The sequence below is a fragment of the Ranitomeya imitator genome, chromosome 5 (assembly GCF_032444005.1).
Source record: "Ranitomeya imitator isolate aRanImi1 chromosome 5, aRanImi1.pri, whole genome shotgun sequence".
Lineage (NCBI taxonomy): Eukaryota > Metazoa > Chordata > Amphibia > Anura > Dendrobatidae > Ranitomeya > Ranitomeya imitator.
Genome location: NC_091286.1, coordinates 57,342,242 through 57,363,726, shown reverse-complemented (window position 1 = coordinate 57,363,726; position 21,485 = coordinate 57,342,242). Strand labels below are relative to the sequence as shown.

General features: G+C 42.9%; 1 protein-coding gene across 2 annotated transcripts in view; it reads left to right on the top strand.

The window, feature by feature from the left end:
- SERTAD2 (SERTA domain containing 2) overlaps positions 1-21,485 on the top strand; it is an 86,148-nt gene that overhangs the window by 55,380 nt on the left and 9,283 nt on the right. The gene's annotated exons all lie outside the window — the stretch shown is intronic.

Sequence of the window (21,485 nt, the reverse complement as noted above, 5' to 3'; positions counted from 1 at the left end):
ATACTGGCAGATGTCAGCGTGACCCCACAGCTGTGACTGTGACCCGCAGGCGTGGGCTGATGAGACTACTGCTCTCTTCGGGCTACGTCTGCTATCCCTGATGAGTGACAGCAGGTGCTGCTAATGGGGATATGTAGTCTCATCTGCCGGCACCTGTGCTCACAGTTAAACAAATAAATAAAATTCCATACACATTGTAATACAAAAAAAAACACATTATACTTGCCTAACACCCAATCTCCGATGCCCTCTTCTCCTAGAGAATATGTAAAATAATAAACCACCATATACATACCTGTCTGCCGTAGTCCATGTAATCCCAAGTGTCCCACGGCAATCTCACATATAGAGCAGTCACATCAGGAGATGTGACTTCTCTACCCAGCCGCCGGCGATACACTGACAGGAGGTAATCGCTCTCGCGTGTATCACTGAGCTGCCGTGAGAGTTCACTGGAGTTCATCAGCTCCGGTGCTCTCACGGCACCACTGCGTGAGAACTTTCCCACGGAGCAGTGGTGCCGTAAGAGAGATCGCCGGAGCTGATCAGCTGATGAACTCCGGTGAACTCTCTCACAGCAGCTCACCGATACACTGCGGGAGTGATTACCTCCTGTCAGTATATCGCCGGCTCTTTGAGAGCAGCAAGTGGGTAGAACAAGCCTAAGCGCCAGATTTGGTGCATCTTATAGATGCGCCTTTTCTGGGTGGCTGAGAGCTGATGTTTTTTGTCTGGGAGAGGCCAATATCCCTGGCCCCTTCCTAGCAGCCTGCATCTGTCTGCCTAGCCTTTGCTGGTTAGATTTTATAGGGGACCCAATGTCAATTTTTTTTCTAGGTTTCCCGCTGTGAACTAGCCAGTAAAGTCTAAGCAAACAGCTGTGAGCTGATATTAATAGCCTGGGAAACTTTATGGCTATTGGCTCATTCCCAGAATAATATCAGCCATCGGTTTTCCCTCTGCTGGTTAATAAAATTACGCCGGAGCCCACAAAATTTTTTTTTTCTTTAAAATTAACAGTTGCTGTCTGGTTACAGCCTATATATGTTCATACTGTTAATGCTCCTACATAGGCTGGTGACCATGTGTGTGTTTTGTTTGTGTTTACTTATCGGCTTAGTAATGAGGGTGTCTGGCTGACAACTTTTTTTATTACCTAGAGCAAGGTGTCAATGACAGCTGCTGACATCAAGCCCTACTACTGCATTAGCATGAAAAAGGTGGTGTTAAACCACAAAATTACATCACAAAACTTTTTTTTTTAAATATCTTTATTTATCTCAAAAACGCATTCATTGCTGTACAAAAGCGCTGCAAAAAACATGCTTTTTTTTCCTGCTAAGAGATGCAGAAACCTTGCAGAAATTTCTGCAAGTAAATACTCAAAGTGCGCACATAGCCTAAAGGTAATCTATCAGCAGTTTTTTGTTATGTAATCTAAGGACAGCATGTGGTAGAGGCTGAGACACAGATTTCAGAAATGTCTGATTGGGCTGGCTGCTGTTTACTTATAATGAAGGTTTTAGTAATAGGAGATTATCACTGCTTGTACCACAGTGCTTGCGAGCCCTGGTCCAACCACGATCCATCCTCTAAAGGTACCTTCACACTCAGCGACGCTGCAGCGATACCGACAACGATGTCGATCGCTGCAGCGTCGCTGTTTGGTCGCTGGAGAGCTGTCACACAGACAGCTCTCCAGCGACCAACGATCCCGAGGTACCCGGGTAACCAGGGTAAACATCGGGTTACTAAGCGCGGCCCTGCGCTTAGTAACCCGATGTTTACCCTGGTTACCAGCGTAAAAGTAAAAAAAACAAACACTACATACTTACCTACCACTGTCTGTCCCCGGCGCTCCGCTTCTCTGCACTCCTCCTGCTCTGACTGTGAGCCCAGCGGCCGGAAAGCAGAGCGGTGACGTCACCGCTCTGCTTTCCGGCTGACCGACGCTCACAGCCAGTGCAGGAGGAGTGCAGAGAAGCAGAGCGCCGGGGACAGACAGTGGTAGGTAAGTATGTAGTGTTTGTTTTTTTTACTTTTACGCTGGTAACCAGGGTAAACATCGGGTTACTAAGCGCAGGGCCGCGCTTAGTAACCCGATGTTTACCCTGGATACCAGTGAAGATATCGCTGGATCGGTGTCACACACGCCGATCCAGCGATGTCAGCAGGAGTCCAGCGACGAAACAAAGTTCTGAACTTTCCTCAGCGACCAACGATCTCCCAGCAGGGGCCTGATCGTTGGTCGCTGTCACACAGAACGATTTCCTTAACGATATCGTTGCTACGTCACAAAAAGCAGTTATGTGTGAAGGCACCTTTACAAGCAGCTTACTATCAACATACAATGTACATAGAGAGCCTGGTGGGGACAGAGTTAGCTTTCTGAGCTCTGCTACATCTAAAAGCTGTGTCACAACTGCTGAACCCAGTAAACAAAGTGATACATCACTAGAATCTGGGTCTCTTTTCCTACATCATGCTGATCACAGATGAGGTAGCAAAAAGATGGTGACAGATTCCATTTAAACAAGGCTAAAACATTATGAACCTGAATTTTTCCTTTTATTTTGTGATCCTGTAGCTAGTACCAAGTCAGTTTGTAACTCTTACTTATATCAAGGGACAGTGACAGATTTAGCAGATTTGTGGGTGGAAATGTATTGCACAGCTGCACACTGTAATTCCTTTTTTTTGTATAATGAAGGTGATTTTTCCTTGCTCTTTATAAGTTGCCATTTGTCCTAGAAGAGTATTAAAATGCAAATAGTAAGAGCTGCACTTCTTGGGAGTGTAATCTTGTTCCAAGGATGCCTATTACAGCTTGGTGCATGTCTTATGCAACTCTACTTGCCCAGCATCATATCTATCTATCTATTTATCTATCTATGCAAATTTATATATTGTACCATGTATTATTCTGTACCAAGGTGTTTGCTTACAATTGAGATACCATTCAATGCTAAAGTTGCGTTTACATATATTGAAAATACAAGCAAAATCTGTGTAATGTTTCCTAAGCATATCATTAGTTGGCAATCGGGTAGCAGGGGTCCTGGAGACTGTAATCGGGTAGCAGGGGTCCTGGGAGACTGTAATCGGGTTGCAGGGGTCCTGGGAGACTGTAATCGGGTTGCAGGGGTCCTGGGAGACTGTAATCGGGTAGCAGGGGTCCTGGAGACTGTAATTGGATAGCAGGGGTCCTGGAGACTGTAATCGGGTAGCATGGGTCCTGGAGACTGTAAACCGGTAGCAGGAATCCTGGAGACTGTAATTGGATAGCAGGGGTCCTGGAGACTGTAATCGGGTAGCAGGGGTCCTGGAGACTGTAAACCGGTAGCAGGAATCCTGGAGACTGTAATTGGATAGCAGGGGTCCTGGAGACTGTAATCGGGTAGCAGGGGTCCTGGAGACTGTAAACCGGTAGCAGGAATCCTGGAGACTGTAATTGGATAGCAGGGGTCCTGGAGACTGTAATCGGGTAGCAGAGGTCCTGGAGACTGTAATTGGATAGCAGGGGTCCTGGAGACTGTAATTGGATAGCAGGGGTCCTGGAGACTGTAATTGGATAGCAGGGGTCCTGGAGACTGTAATCGGGTAGCAGGGGTCCTGGGAGACTGTAATCGGGTAGCAGGGGTCCTGGAGACTGTAAACCGGTAGCAGGAATCCTGGAGACTGTAATTGGATAGCAGGGGTCCTGGAGACTGTAATCGGGTAGCAGGGGTCCTGGAGACTGTAAACCGGTAGCAGGGGTCCTGGAGACTGTAATTGGGTAGCAGGGGTCCTGGGAGACTGTAAACGGGTAGCAGAGGTCCTGGAGACTGTAATTGGATAGCAGGGGTCCTGGAGACTGTAATTGGATAGCAGGGGTCCTGGAGACTGTAATTGGATAGCAGGGGTCCTGGAGACTGTAATCGGGTAGCAGGGGTCCTGGGAGACTGTAAACGGGTAGCAGAGGTCCTGGAGACTGTAATTGGATAGCAGGGGTCCTGGAGACTGTAATTGAATAGCAGGGGTCCTGGAGACTGTAAACGGGTAGCAGGGGTCCTGGAGACTGTAAACGGGTAGCAGGGGTCCTGGAGACTGTAATTGGATAGCAGGGGTCCTGGAGACTGTAAACGGGTAGCAGAGGTCCTGGAGACTGTAATTGGATAGCAGGGGTCCTGGAGACTGTAATTGGATAGCAGGGGTCCTGGAGACTGTAAACGGGTAGCAGAGGTCCTGGAGACTGTAATTGGATAGCAGGGGTCCTGGAGACTGTAATTGGATAGCAGGGGTCCTGGAGACTGTAAACGGGTAGCAGAGGTCCTGGAGACTGTAATTGGATAGCAGGGGTCCTGGAGACTGTAATTGGATAGCAGGGGTCCTGGAGACTGTAAACGGGTAGCAGAGGTCCTGGAGACTGTATTTGGATAGCAGGGGTCCTGGAGGCTGTAAACTGGTATGGAGCAGGTAGTGGTGCACAGTCAAACGATGTCTCGTCTTGCAGAGCCTTACACAGGCTTAGGCCACGTTCAGACGCTCAGTATTTTACATCAGTATTTGAAAGCCTAAACCAGGAGTGGGTGGAAAATACAGAAGTGGTAACTTGTTTCTATTATACTTTTCTTCCTGATTTTGTCTTACAAATTCTGATGTAAAATACTGACCAAATACTGATTTGTGAATGTGGCCTTAGGTAGATAATCACATGGGAGTACGCCGGGCTACTTGCAAAGCCCAACATGGAACACAACAGCGTTTAGTGGACCGGGGTGAAGGGAGCAGAAGCCGGACCCAGGACAGGTGTGTGACATCTGCCTGCAATGAGTGATCAAGTTACACACACTGGCTATTGTGGAGAGGGAAGGAAGAAGAAGAAGCTAGATGGAGACAGGAACAGAGAAGGAAAATGAGAAACTGCACAGGCTTCTAGTGCAGGGGGGGAAACTTCTAAGAAAGCAGGATAAGTCCTACAATGGTCAGAAACAGTGTTACTCCTCATGTACACACACTGAACAGCCTTTTCCGAAAAGTCACCTGATAGGTTCCCTTTAATGAGGAACTGAACTGTCACCCCCAAAATCGAAGATGAGCTAAGCCCACCAGCATCAGGGGCTTATCTACAGCATTCTGGAATGCTGTAGATAAGCCCCCGATGTATCCTGAAAGATGAGAAAAAGAGGTTAGATTATACTCACCCAGGGGCGTTCCGATCCAATGGGAGTCGCGGTCCGGGACCGGCGCCTCCTATCTTCTTACGATGACGTCCTCTTCTGGCCTTCATGCTGCGGCTCCGGTGTACTTTATCTGTCCTGTTGAGGGCAGAGCAAAGTACTGCAGTGCGCAGGCATCGGGAAAGGTCAGAGAGGCCCAGCGCCTGCGCACTGCAGTACTTTGCTCTGCCCTCAACAGGCCAGACAAAGTACACCTACGCCGGAGCCGCAGCGTGAAGACAAGAAGAGGACGTCCTCTGATGAAGATAGGAGGCCCGGGACTGGGACCGCCCCTGGGTGAGTATAATCTAACCTCTTTTTCTCATCTTTCAGGATACATCGGGGGCTTATCTACAGCATTACAGAATACTATAGATAAGCCCCTGATGCTGGTGGGCTTAGCTCATCTTCGATTTTGGGGGTGACAGGTTCCCTTTAAAGCTGCCCATGTGCATTAGGTAATTGCTAGTTACAAGGTGGGAGCTATGATGCCAGTAGTATGGATCGTGAACACTGCTGCCACTGATTGGCTGCAGTGGTTACATGCTGAAATCTTATAAAAGGAACAAATAAAACCGAGGCGGACCGTCTGAGCGTCAGCACTAAATTCTTGGGGGTGTAAGAAAAGGCAAGTATTATTTTTTTTTTATTTTTTTTTTGTAACCCTAAAAACACTATGCCGATACATGAAGAGAAACCTGTTTTTGGAAAATGACGACAATTTCATGAAAGTTTTTTTTTTTTTGCAAAGTGGAGAAAAAAAAAAGTTGACCTTTTGCCCATATGTACTTATGAATAGGCTCTTGTGCTCTCATTTAAAACGACGGCCCTGCTTATTAAACAACAACCCTGGAACACTTCACTCCGTAAGCACAGTATGTTCATTCAGTCCCTGAAGAAAATAAAATGAGGCCGAGATTTAAACATAGTAATTAATTATAAAGGTAATGTATTTCTATCCAGTCATAGGAGATATGTAAGATCACGGAATAACGCGAGGATGCAGAGGAATAAATATAATGTCACCCACAGTCCCAGCCGACGTGTAAGATCCAGACCTCAGGATGATTTATTCTACAGTTTTTCTATAGATTTTTGTTACATCTCGTTCACTTTGCTGATATTTGTATTTTCTGTTCACAAAGACAAAGTGTATTCGCGATATGAGACGTACACCAATGCAGGTATGACGGAAGTCCACACTCACTGTATGGAGTGCGCTGGCTCCGTACAACATGGCTGCCTTCTGTGTTATACAGCCAGCACCCTACAGTAACTGCTTGTAACAGGAGACAATTAAGCCTTATAGACGCCACTGTCAAACGTGCATTTAAGAAGTTAGGACTGGGAGGCAGTTTCTTCTGGGTTCTTCATGGGTTCTCATGGCAGCCGAGGGCCTAAGGAAAGCACTTGTGCATCATAAGAGATTAATTTAAGGAATTGCAGGGTAATCTATTGGCGATCAGTCGATTGCAGGTTCGCGTGGTTATGAGGTGGAAGATTTACAAGTGTAAAAAATATATTTTTTAATTAAAATTTAGAGGTGGGAAAAACAATTAAATCACCCATCTGCTTCAAAACATAAATAGTGAAATGTAAGCAATAAAAAAAAAATTTGGGATCGCTGAGCGCTTCCGTCTCCGAACTTATAAAATATAACATTTATCCCGTACACTTAACGGTGAACACTTTAATGCTGATTGACTTGTTTTTTTATGTTTTTTTTTGGGGGGGGGTTGTCACCTTTCAGAAAAAAAAATTAAAGAAAGAGATCAGAAAGCGCAAAAATTAAAACTGGCCGTACACCCAAGGGGGTTTAAGTTCTTTCTCCTACAATGAGGCACTTGCGCTTTTCTCCTGGAATAGGTGATTCTCTGTGCACGCAGCCCCCCGTTGATGTAGGCACCACCCGCGATTGTCTAGTCAGCTGCTTTTTCTCCAGTTTTCTCCATAATTTGCATCTGTATTACAGTACTGGAGGATTTGGTATGTTACATACTGGCGAGCAGTCGCAGATCCATTATGTTTAGTCTCCATCTTGTCGCGTAGATTTATGAGCCAATTTATTGTATGCAAATGCGGGAATAAACATGCAGATTAATATCACCACCACTGTAGGTAATCTGGGGAATATTGTATCAATTAATCTCCTTCACTTGAGGGATAAGTACATTGTGACACTGACGCGTAGTCATTGCCTTAGGACGTTACCACAGGAAAATTAGGAGAAGACCCCGGAATAGGAGGAGGAGGGGTGCTATAGTGGAGATCACTCTAGGGATTTATGGCATTTATTTTATTCCAATGTTTTCTAATAGGGCCGTCATCTGTTATGGTTCCTTATTAAAATTGGTCTGCTAATATGGGCCAAAGGGACCTTTTAGACCCCTCTGGACTCAAAGGGCCAGGGAGTGACTTCAACCCCTGCACCTAAATTACACCTGTGCTATGCGCTTCCAGTTGAGGATTATCTTCCATGAGAACAAAAAGGTTGGGTGTATGAATCTCAACTGCCCAGTTCTTCTGTTTCCGACAAATGAATCCTAGTTAAGATTTTTAGGCTATGTTCACACACACACTATTTTTTTTTTTTTTAATGCAGCCGAAACCTGCTCTCTTGGCAGTAAAGACACTACATTCAAAACACCCATTTTGTTGAATTTTTTTTTTTTTTTTTGCAGTGTGCTTTGTTTATAGTACATGTTTAATATAGTTAGCTTTATTCTTCAAAGAATGCTACAATAAACGCCAAAAAAAAAACGTTTATTGCTGGTTGTTTTTCAACATCCTTTCACTTTCTAATTAGAACTTTTTGGGCACAATGCTGTGTGTGGCAGAAAACTAACACTCAGTATCACTCTGAAAACACCATCCCCACCATCCAACATGGTGGTGGTGGTGTCACGAGCAGCGCACTGTGGTGAGGATTTTCTTCAGCAGGGATAGGGAAGCAGTTTAGATTTGATGGGAAGATGGATAGAGCTAAATACAGGGCAATCCTTGAGAAAAACCTGTTAGAGGCTGCAAAAGACCTTACAGCAGGAAGACTGTAACATACTGCCAGAGCTATAATGGATAGTTCACACATTCATGTGTGTTAGGCCATGTTCACACAGTGCGTTTTTTACCACGGAACCGCGGCGGTTTTGCCGCTGCGGTTCCGCAGCTGTTTTCCATGCAGGGTACAGTACACTGTACCCTATGGAAAACAGGACACACTGTGCACATGGTCCGGAAATTGTTAAAAAAAAGACGCGCTGAATAGCTCCCGGAAAAAAGAAGGAGCATGTCAATTCTTCTTCCTGAACCGCAGCGGTTCTGCACCCATAGACCTCCATTGTGAGGTCAAAATCGCAGTAAAACCCGCAGATCAAAAATATATCTGCGGGTTTTACTGCGATTTGATGTGCAGAACCGCTGCAGCAGGAAGTGCGGGGGAGCGGGCGGAAGTGCGTGGGCGGAGTGTGGCTGCCCCTCCGTGCTCCGATCCCGCCCCCCCGTGCTCCGATGCCCCCCCCCCCCGTGCTCCGATGCCCCCCCCAGTGCTCCGATGCCCCCCCTGTGCCCTAATCTCCCCCCCCCTTATACTTACCCGGCGTCCCGGTGTCCGTCCGGCCGTCTTCTCCCTGGGCGCCGCCATCTTGCAAAATGGCGGGCACATGCGCAGTGCGCCCGCCGAATCTGCCGGCCGGCAGATTCGCTCCAAAGTGCATTTTGATCACTGAGATATAACCTATCTCAGTGATCAAAATAAAAAAATAGTAAATGACACCCCCCCACTTTGTCACCCCCATTGGTAGGGACAATAAAAAAAATTAAGAATTTTTTTTTTTTTTTTTTTCACTAAGGTTAGAATAGGGGTAGGGTTAGGGGTAGGGTTAGGGTTAGGGGTAGGGGTAGGGTTAGGGGTAGGGTTAGGGTTAGGGGTAGGGTTAGGGGTAGGGTTAGGGTTAGGGGTAGGGTTAGGGGTAGGGTTAGGGGTAGGGTTAGGTATTTTCAGCCATTTTAGCCCTAAAAAGCTTCCTAGGAAACACACAGTAAAAAAAGGATAAAAAAACGCATCAAAAAACGCATCAAAAAACGCATCAAAAACGCATCAAAAACGGACAAAAAAAGGACCTGCGTTTTCTGCCAAGAGCTGCAGTTTTTAAAAAAAACTGTCCTGAAAAAAAAAGGATGGAAATCCTGAACGTGTGAACATACCCTTAGGCTGGTTTCACACTTGCGTTTCAAAACGCATGCGTTTTTTTTTTTTAAAAACGCATGGTGAAAAACCGCATGTAAACGCGTGCAAACGCTGCGTTTTTTTGACGCATGCGTTTTTGCATGTGGTGAAAAAAACGCGGCGTTTTGACGCGTTTACATGCGTTTTTTCATGCGTTTGCGTTTTTTAAACGCATGCAGATAAATGTGTGACAGCTGCCAATCATCAAAATAAAGTAAAAAACCCACTATAAACAGAAAGAGCTAGGGTTAGGGGTAGGGTTAGGGATCCTAACCCTAACCCTAAAGGGATCCTAACCCTACCCCTAATTCTACCCCTAACCCTACCCTTAAAGGGATTAGGGGTAGGGGTAGGGTTACGGGTATGGTTAGTGGTAGGATCCCTTTATCAATTTTATGGTGTGGGGTGGTTTATCAGTGTGTTTTTATGTTTTTTTTTTTTTTTTTTTTTTAAAACGCATGCGTTTTTAATGCATGCAAACGCATGTGGTTAAAAACGCATGCGTTTACATAGACAGCAATGCATTTTTTGCCACAAAAAAAACGCCGCTAAAAATACTACATGTTGCATTTCTGCAACACAACGCATGCAGAAAAAAAACGCATGCGTTGCAAAAACGCGTCAAAACGCATACCAAAAAAGCATGCGTTTTTAATGTTAAATATATGGGAAAAAAACACATGCGTTTTTTTTGCGTTTTTTTTGCGTTTTTTGACGCAAAAACAAAACGCAAATGTGAAACCACCCTTAATGGCCCAGTTACAGTTCAGACCTAAATCCCATTGAAAATCTGTGGCAAGGCTTGAAACTTGCTAAACTTGCTATTCAGACGCCTAGTTTGCAAAGAAGAATGGGCAAACATTTCAGCTTCTAGATGTGCAAAGTTGGTAGAGACAGAACCCAAAAAAACTTGCCAAAGTAATTGCAGCGAAAGGTGGTTTTTCAAAGACTACAGGGAATGATAAATTCATGTCACAATTTTCAGATTTATATTTTTAAAATAGAGAACCCGATATCATTTCCTTTACATTTCACAAATACTTTCTACTTGGTGTTGGTACATCAAAGAAAATACTTTTAAATTTGTGGGTGAAATAAATGAAAAAGTTTCAGTGGGTATGAATACTTTTTCAAGGCACTGTGTATATCCCCTTATAAGTGTAATGCTTATATATTTGTACCTGAGCAATAGGCTGACTGGACCACCACCATTGTGAGAATGGGGCTCTTTAAAAGCCTCATTGGAATAGAGACATGGTCGCCACTACAATCATTCTCCATGGAATTTTCAAGAAAATGTCAAGCAATGACCTCGGCGATGTACAGCAGTTTTGGACAGGAAGTGGCCACTCCATTCCCATGTGGCATTTTAGAGCCCCATTCTTGGGATCAATGCGGAACCCAGGGGTTGAACTCTTACTGGTCTTTGTTATCATCTATTCTGTTGATATGTGACACTGATAATCATTAATGGTGAAAATAACCTTTTATATAGATGTATTATGCCTGAGAAGGCTGGTATGCTTACTTTGAAAATCTGGCTTAATAATCTGATATTAAAATAACCCTAGCTAAACAAGGCAAGAACTCATAAGTCCAAATGTATATAGCAGGGGTGTCAAACTGCATTCCTCAAGGGCTGCAAACAGGTCATGTTTTCAGGATTTCCTTGTACTGCACAGGTGATGATTTAATCACCTACACACATAATGATTACAGCACCTTGTGCAAAGCTAAGGAAATCTTGAAAACAGGCATGGTTTGTGGCCCTCGAGGAATGCAGTTTGACACCCCTGGTATATAGTGCCTGCCTACTCAGCCTGATTGACAGCTGTAGCTTGTACTGAGCAGTGTGAGCTCTTAGCAGGGAGGAGGGTCACTGAGGAGCTGTCAATCAGGCTAGGTGGGTGGAGATTTAGAATTAGAACTTTCAAAAAGAATTATACAGCTTTTCAAAGTGAGTACATTAGTCTCATTATGTCTAAGAGATTGTTCTAATTGTTTGTATTGTCAAATCTATTGGATAATCCGTTTTCAGGTAAGTCTTTTTTTATTTTTTCTCGAATTTTAGGTGCAGAAAATGAAACTTAATATAATCCTGCTCGCTTTCTGGTCTTTGTTGTGTGCTCTGTATCTTGGAGAATCCTGGCTATGTTTTATTAAGATCCTAAAATTTCATAAGTCAGTTTGTTGGTAATCTTTATTCGTTCGTCAAAGACAGCAAAGGGAAAGACATGCTTCTGTGCAATTGGTAAATGGCCGTGTTGTGAAAATATATAGGACTAGTAAACAATATGAGGGAGGGTCAAATTGGGAACGGTGAAGGAAAGGATGAGAAAAATATTTGTTTCCGTTTCAATTAGAATAAGCCTTGGCCCCACTCTATCTTCTGATGAACTTCAGCAAAACACTTGACCTTTCTGTGTGACAGTTACAATGGTGCCACTTCAGAGCAGGGAGTCGTTTTATGGAGTGATTATTTACACATGAATTGTTTTCCCAGTATTTAATTTGCCTAAACAAAATTAAACGGATACATTGACTGTCTCATTATATGTAATTCATGCTGCACCGCCATACGCCGCAGCACGGTACAGAGGGCACTCTCGCCAATCCCTTCTCCAGTGTGGTTCATGGTCTATTGGCTCATCAGGAGAACATCTCACACGTGAGGGTCGAGCACTAAAATCAGTTTTTATACCATAGTACTTAATGGCGTAGTAGCACATTCCCAAGGTGAAATCCTAAATGAAAGCACTTACAGGGTCACTGGCCACCTATCCTCTCCATGGCAAGCCCCTTTTTAATGATCTTTCACTTTATCTTGTAACTGAGGTTTTGTTCAAATCTGCAAATTCAGGCAAAAACATGAGATGTAATTTTGTCTGTTAAAATGACACTATGACGGAAACCTGCCTGACGCCATTATCTTCGTCAAGGTCTGTCGGGCCCCGCTGGTGTCCATCACGTGATGGATCTGATCTGGCACTACTGTTCATTTTCTTATTCTACTAGCGTTATATAAGCAATAAATAGTTAAAAAAATAATAATAAATACTAAAATATTCCGCAGCGCTTGGCATACATTATCATCGCTGTCCCCATTGGGGCTCACAGTCTACATTCCTGATCAGTATATCTTTGGAGTGTGGGAGAAGACCGGAGAACCTGGAGGAAACTCATACAAACATGGGGAGAACATACAAACTCCTTGTGGATGTTGTCTTTGGTGGGATTTGAACCCAGGACCTCAAAACAGCAGTGCTATCCACTGAGCCACCGTACAGTGCTAACCACTGAGCCACTGTGCTTCCCACAGTATGACAGAGCAAAACAAAAGCCTAAAAAAATTAACTGAACTATAACTTGGTATACATGGAAAGTGTAGGCGAATGTTCACACTGCTCACTAAACAGACAAAACCCAAGATAAAAACAAAATTGGCAAATACCCTGCAGTAAGTAAATGGCAGTAGTGCATTAAAATAATATAGAGTACTTGGTTAACATAATTTTGATTAAAAAAAAAAAGTAAAAGCCATCCCACCACGTCAAGGTGACCATATTCTGGACGGTCCTGATCTCTAGTATTAAAACCTTACCATATGTCAAATGACGTAAATGGGGTCTCTGTCCTTCTCGGCCCTTATTCACGACTAATGGACACCCAGCCATGGGAAGCTATATAAACGTAATATCCAGCTCAAGGAAAAGGGAGGCCACGCCGTAATTTGCATAGAGTGCTAAAGCCTGCAGCAAAACAAAAACCTAAAGAAATGAACTGTAATATAAGTTGGTATACAGGCACACCCCGCACCGGAACCTCCCTTAATCATGGGGAAGACTGCTGACTTGACAGATTTCCAGAAGGCAGTCACTGACACACTCCACAAGGAGGGTAAGCCACAAAAGGTCATTGCTAAAAAAGCTGGCTGTTCACAGAGTGCTGTATCCAAGCATATTAATGGAAAGTTGAGTGTAAGGAAAAAGTGTGGTAGGAAAAGGTGCACAAGCAACCGGAACAACCTCAGCCTTGAAAGGATTGCTAAGAAAAGGCCGTTCAAAATTTTGAGGGAGATTCACAAGGAGTGGACTGCTGCTGGAGTCATTGCTTCAAGGGCCACCACACACAGACGTTTCCAGGACATAGGCTACAAGTGTCGCATTCCTTGTGTCAAGCCACTCATGACCAATAGACAGCGCCAGAAGCGTCTTACCTGGGCCAAGGAGAAAAAGAACTGGACTGTTGATTTCAGATGAATGTAAATTTTCCATTTCATTTGGAAATCAAGGTCCCAGAGTCTGGAGGAAGAGTGGAGAGGCCACAATCCAAGCTGCTTGAGGTCTAGTGTGAAGTTTCCACAATCAGTGATGGTTTGGGGAGCCATGTCATCTGCTGGTGTAGGTCCACTGTGTTTTATCAAGACCAAAGTCAGCACAGCCGTCTACCAGGACATTTTAGAGCACTTCATGCTTCCCTCTGCCGACAAGCTTTTTGGAGGTGGAAATTTCATTCTCCAGCAGGACTTGGCACCTGTCTACACTGCCAAAAATACCAATACCTGGTTTAAAAAACAGTATCACTGTGCTTGATTGGCCAGCAAACTCGCCTGACCATAACCTCATAGACAATCTATGAGGTATTGTCAAGAGGAAGATGAGAGACACCAGAACCATCAATGCAGACGAGCTGAAGGCTGCTATCAAAGCAACCTGGGCTTTCATAACACCTCAGCAGTGCCACAGACTGATCTCCTTCATGCCACGCCGCATTGATGCAGTAATGCAGAAGGAGCCCCGACCAAGTACTGAGTGCATTTACTGAACATACATTTCAGTAGGCCAACATTTCGGATTTAAAAATCATTTTTCAAGCTGGTGTTATAAAGTATTCGAATTTACTAAAATATCTATTGGGATTTCATTGGCTGTAAGCCATAATCATCAACATTAACAGAAATAAATAGATCACTCTCTGTTTCCAATGACGCTATATGATATGAGTTTCACATTTTGTATTGAAGAACTGAAATAAATTCATTTTAATTTTGTGAGAAACACCTGTGTGTGTGTGTTTGCATGTATATACAGTATATATAGAGAGAGAACACTAGCACACATGCACTTGCACTTTGTATAAAGTAAACCCTAATACTAAGAATATATAATCAGTTATATTCCACATCATAATGCCAATATCTATTTCTCATCCCTATAAATTGCATTTTTATAACTTTGTTCTCCTCTCCAGACATTGTCCCTGGGATGCTGATTTTGTGTCCATTGTGACTTTGTTTTTAATCATCCCGATCTTAATTTAATCATATCTGTATTTAATAAAATACGTACAATTTTCTTACTTTTGCTCTATCGGTTATTAAGTTGAACCTCATATAAATTTTTCTTCTCTTGGGGAACTTTTTAAACTCTCCCATCTCTGTTGCAAAAAGTTCAAGGCGCTGCTGTATTCTGGGGAACCCCTGACCACAGAACCCTGGGTGAGGAAATAGTGCTGCCCTAATTTTCAGCAGAGGTCTTTTGCTGGTGAACGGTCTAAACAGAGATTAGCAAATCAAGTTGAAGTGAATTGAATTTACAATAAATTTCACAAAAACTGGGATTTTTTTGTTTGTTATTTTTTACTTCAATTTTCTGCAATCTAGCAAAATGGGAATCTGCTGCCATATTACTGGGTTGTTTTTAGGCCATGAAGGTTTTAAAAAATTTTTAAACAAATATTATACTCACCCGCTGACTCTCTCCCTCCAGCTCTGATCTTCTTCTCTTCAGTCCATCTTTGGCCCAAGGCAAGTGAAGGAAAAATTGTCTGAGTTTTCTTGATGCAATTTTGACTGTTTTTCTTCTTTTTTTACATGCTCGCGTTCACCTACCCTAAGGCACGCAGCTTCTTTTAGATGCCGGTATAATTTTTGAGGCAGAAGACGCTTCAGGAAAACGTCAGGGGTATGTTCCCTGAAGTCTCTTGTCTTTTTTTTTTTTGTTGTTTTTGTTTTGTTTGTTTTTTTGTCTGTCAAAATGTCTTTCACCCAGCGGGTTTTTTTTTTTGTTTGTTTTTGTTTTTTTAATTTCATATGTAACGTAATGTTGGATTTGAAGTGGAGGAAGCCACAATATTGGTCCGGTCACTTCTTATAGCTGCTTCTGAAAGCAATAAAAAATGTTCTGAAAGAAGGAACATGTGCACAGCATGTTGTTTTGACATTGTAGTGTATAATGTTCATGATTTCTTTTTTTTTTTTTTTTTAGCACTTTTTTTAGGCAGGTTCCAGCCGGAATCTTCCCAGAAGACATTCTGTGCATATACCGTACCTTTTTAGGTTAAATTCCCACGATGAGTATTTGTATTTAGTTTTTGATGTTGCATATTTTGGAAGAAAAAAAGATCATGAAACCTATTTTACTTAATGGGTGCAGAAATGTTGCAGAAAATCTACAACTTAAACTCCTCAGCATCTCATGGTGGCAGCGTAGTCTTAGGGCTCGCTCACACATGCGATGAAATCGGACGAGTGCAATCCGATAAAAATGTGCATATCCTTCAAGCAAATGATCTCAGTTGTCGGACTACAGACTGACCATTATGGCTTGTGCTTCTTTCCTGTTCCTAATATGCAAGTAACACAATACATTTTGGAGTACTTTAATCCCTGTTTTAGGATTTTGTCACTGACTGATAACCACAGTTATTAGTAATAATTCCGGAAGGTGCTGTCCGCCTTAGATATTAGACGGTCCTTCCAAAATAAGCAGTGTTTCCCTGTTAGGATCTCCACCAATCACCTGTAATGGATTGGGACTCCCTGGCAGTAAGCATTCAATTTCCCTGCAGCGCCATCACAGGTGATGTTAGGGATTACACCTACCTGCTGAAATCAAATGCTCTCCAATCTAATAGTTGTAGATCTTCCCTTTACTCAGATTTTACTCATCAGGAAGATGAAAATGATTTTTTTAAACTAGACATCACTTTGAGCTAAAATAGTAAGGGTGATATGGTTGGTAGCACTAAATCTGTTGGTACCGGCAGTGAATTTTTGTACTTGCAAGATCAGAATCACAGTAGGCAATTACCGGTTTCGATGGAACTTCAGACTCCTTTTCAGTCATTTTTTTTTGGTACAGCTATGGGGAAAAAAACTTGTGCATTAGGGCTAGAAATCATACTGTGCTGACTAAGACTGAATGTAACCTTGGTAGGGACCACTATGTCTTGTGAAGATATTAGTCGCTTTTCTACAGAACATTTAATGTTAACCTTTTACATTCCACGCTTGTGTAACAATCACTGCATAAATAGATTAATTCCTTCTCCTCCTTTCCTCACTACGGACTTGATTAAAAAAAATCTAAAAAAAAAAAAAAAAAAGTAAGTTATCAGACTATATTCTCAGAAAGAAGTGGCGTGGTATTAGATTTGGAAAGTGTCATGTAGATTACAAAATAGATAAATATGAAAAAAAAAGCATATGACCAATGTGTACAGAGATAAAATGAAGATTGTTTTTTCCTAAAGCTTTGATGTTCCATTGCAAGTAGTTTCTTGAACAAACATTGCTTTTTGAGTTAATGCGCATAAATTGACACGTCCCTTTCCAGACATGACATGGTTTGTGTCCATCGCACAGGTGATGGATGATGATGACATGCATGGCTTTCCTTTTTGATTATCTTGCCTGGTGTGACATAATCGCGCCAGGCCTACTAATCAAAAGAAGTGCCACGGTCAACAGCCGCGTCAGCAGGTAAGAAGCGGCACTCATTCTTCTCTGCAGTGCCCACAGATTACTGTCGTGGCCGATGGAATGAGACGTGCAAATACATTTTCTCCAAGACTAATTTCTTTTTGGTGAAAATATGGTGTCCAGAATTGAAAAAATGATCGAACCATAATAAAATAAGCAACAGTTTTATTTTGGCTGCATGCTGTATATGCTGTGACCACTGCAGCCAATCACTGGCTTCAGCTGTCTTGGTATCCTGCTCCTCCTTAAAGGTCATCACTGGCATCACATGACCGGGACCTTCAAAAGATCATCACTGGCATCACATGACCAGGACCTACAAAAGGTCATCACTGGCACCACATGACCGGGACCTACAAAAGGTCGTCACTGGCACCACATGACAGGGACCTACAAAGGTCATCACTGGCACCACATGACCGGGACCTACGAAAGGTCGTCACTGGCACCACATGACCAGGACCTACAAAAGGTCATCACTGGCACCACATGACCGGGACCTACGAAAGGTTGTCACTGGCACCACATGACAGGGACCTACAAAGGTCATCACTGGCACCACATGACCGGGACCTACAAAAGGTCGTCACTGGCACCACATGACAGGGACCTACAAAAGGTCATCACTGGCACCACATGACTGGGAACTACAAAAGGTCGTCACTGGCACCACATGACAGGGACCTACAATGGGTTATCACTGGCACCACATGACCGGCACCTACAAAAGGTTGTCACTGGCACCACATGACCAGGACCTACAAAAGGGTAAACGCAGTAATGTATTAAAATATGATAACAAACGACATGTTGGTTGTATAAAAGACCACAGTACGCTTATACGCCCCCGGAAGAAGAACTGGCGAAACGCGCGTCGGGGTGGGTCGCACATTAGGACGTGGGCACTATACAGGTAATACACCTTTATATACTCGCTATTGGAATACTTTTACACTATGCAGGCAGCCTATTAAGCACATGGACAGTTTCCCTCGGCTTGTTTTGCCACTTAGGCGTGCGCCAGTGGCTTAAACTAAGTATGGCATAGGGAGGTACCATGTGTATGTGATATGTTATACTGTACGGTTCTATCTCTTATTATTTACAAATATAGCAGTTGTGGTTATTTGTGCCCTACGCCTAGTGGCTTCTAGTTGTGGTTTGAGGTACCTAGGTAATTATGATGTATGTTTAATTGTTGGTTTATCAAAATAAAATTTGTTAAATTTTACATTCCTTGTGCCAATCATTTATTTCTCTATGGGTTGGTACTGTGGTCTTTTGTACTAGTACGGAATGTGACCAAGCTTTGTGCTTAGGTCATTTGGATTTAAATGTATGCATGTTGGTTGTATAGTAGTGCAGGGGAATGGAGAGAAATTTTGGGTAACTCTTTTGAGATGGATATAGAAAAATGCCTTGTAGATCACTTTCTTTTAGTAGAATTGGCTGTAAGGGATAACTGACTGACTAAAGTTCCAGAGGGTCATCCAGTGGGCCCAGACCCTGACAGTAGAGGTGCAGGGGTCCTGTGGAAGACAACCCCATTTAGAGTTGACTTTGGAACCAATCATTTGCCATTTTTCTAAGTGTTAAGTCATAAATACCTATTAGTATTATCTTGTATGTATGTAAAAATAGAAAGCGGGGCCCAATAATAATATATTCTGATTGAAAAAAAGGACACCCCAATCTAATGTATTTCATATATGAAGGGAAAACATTTCTGTGGTACTCACCAAATCTTCTCGAGCCTTTATTGTCCATAGAGAACGCACAGCTGATGAGCAGAATAGTGCTCGCACCCAGGAGCTGTGTGTTTTAATGTGGACAAAACTATGATGGACTTTGTTTTTCAGGTTTGAAATTTTTTTAAACGAACTGGTCATGTCGGATAACACCATATTAACGTGCAGGTATAGAGTTAATCTGCAGGTTGTTAGAAAGGTGCCTGTGCGTCTGCTCTGCTGAAAGTGAAAATGAAATTTATTCCTACTGAGAGTATCTTCTTTCAGACATATAGGCAACGTGCACTGTGATGAAGCTGAGCACTACCTGGGCCTTCTAACAGCCCCTCTGGGGTCCAAGGCCACGAAGGGGCACTGCTGATTGGATAAACCCACATCAGATACCAGTTGTTTGTAGATAACTGTATTCTTATTGTTTTGTTTGGGTTTTTTGTGTGTGCATTGAGACGGCGCCAAAGGCCTCATTCAGACGTCCGTTTTCGACTTACCGTACATGTAATTTATGGGGATGTTCACATGTCCGTGTTTTTTATTTTTGTGGACCCAGACATTCCCACCTTTTGATCTAAGTCGTGGATTAAACCAAGGCTATGGAGTCGTCGTCCCTTTTGGTGCAGTCTGTATAAAATGTACTGACTCTGACTCCTAAAATATATAATGCATTGGGTACAGTAGTACCATGCAAGATGTGCTGTCAATGTTTTTCATAAGAATTTGGGAATGTTCTGAAATGTTCTATAAATGTTATATGTTATGTTTATGTTATTATTTATTATTATTATTATTATTATTATTATTATTATTATTATTATTAATGTCTGTTCTGTTCCTGGTCTAAGAATCTCCGCTTTTAGTTGAGATGAATCTGTGCTGCACTTTATGTACATGCTCAGTAGTGACCAGTGCTGTGGAGTCGTGGCTGAGATGAATCTGTGCTGCACTTTATGTGCATGCTCAGTAGTGACCAGTGCTGTGGAGTCGTGGCTGAGATGAATCTGTGCTGCACTTTATGTACATGCTCAGTAGTGACCAGTGCTGTGGAGTCGGAGTTGGGATGAATCTGCACTGCACTTTATGTACATGCTCAGTAGTGACCAGTGCTGTGGGGTCGTGGCTGAGATGAATCTGTGCTGCACTTTATGTATATGCTCAGTAGTGACCAGTGCTGTGGAGTCGTGGCTGAGATGAATCTGTGCTGCACTTTATGCACATGCCCAGTAGTGACCAGTGCTGTGGAGTCGTGGCTGAGATGAATCTGTGCTGCACTTTATGCACATGCCCAGTAGTGACCAGTGCTGTGGAGTCGTGGCTTAGATGAATCTGTGCTGCACTTTATGTATATGCTCAGTAGTGACCAGTGCTGTGGAGTCGGAGTTGAGATGAATCTGTGCTGCACTTTATGTACATGCTCAGTAGTGACCAGTGCTGTGGAGTCGTAGATGAGATGAATCTGTGCTGCACTTTGTCCATGCTCAGTAGTGACCAGTGCTGGATTAAACAAACCCCCCAAAAAAACAGCAGCACACAGCTGTTATCTGAGTACATTTTTTACTATTTATTTGGCAGAAGAGTGGATTTTTTTTATGCTAACGAGACAAGCTGACATACTGATGGCAATAATGTACACACACATTTTTATATGTGCATCACTGTAAATCCAAAAAAACAGTGAAAACAAAAATTAATGTCCTGTTCAGTCCCTGCATATTAATCTCTTTGTTAGGGTAGGTTAACAGGAGCGATTTCTCCACATGCATAAAAAACGCATGATTAGACTTTGATTAGGGTTTGATCAGAATGGCATCAGTTTGTTCTTGTATGTGGCGGGAACACACAAAAAAAGGTTTCTCCACCTTCTCCATTACTTTCTGTCCATGAAAATTGGACCACACTCAGATTTCATCTGAGTGCGGTCAGATTTTTTTTCACAGTCCTATAGACCTGCATTACTGATTTTGATTAGATCCCCCAAGATCAAAATCAGACATGACTCCGATGTTTTTCCACTGACCACTCAGTTCTATGAAAAAAATCAGACATGTGCACAGCCCCATAGAATATCATATGTATGAGTGCTATCCGTGAAAATCATGGATAGCACTCATACGAGATAAGAAAAGGTCATGTTCAGTGACTGCAGGCTGCTTTACAGCTTTGAGGTAGACTGCTTGCTATTGTTTAGCAGTCCGAAAGGGAAGATGGAAACGCTTGCCCTGTTGACACCAGAAGAGCCTGTCCCCGCAAACATTTTGCATACAGATACTTTTGCTGACATATCACTGGGTTCAGATTATAGAACAAACAAGCTCACTACTAAATTGTATTACATTACATAACCAGATCATCAGCAGATCAAGTCATCGGGTAATTATTCAGTCTTTTTCTTGGATTTTGAGTATTATCACACCCTTGGAATTTTTAGTCATAGAACAAAAAAGAACAACACTTTTTTGTTTTAACACATTTTAACCTGTTCAGCTGTACAATTAAAACCACCTGCCTAATATTGTGATGGTCCCCCTTATGGGGCTGAAAAAGTTTTGACCTATCAA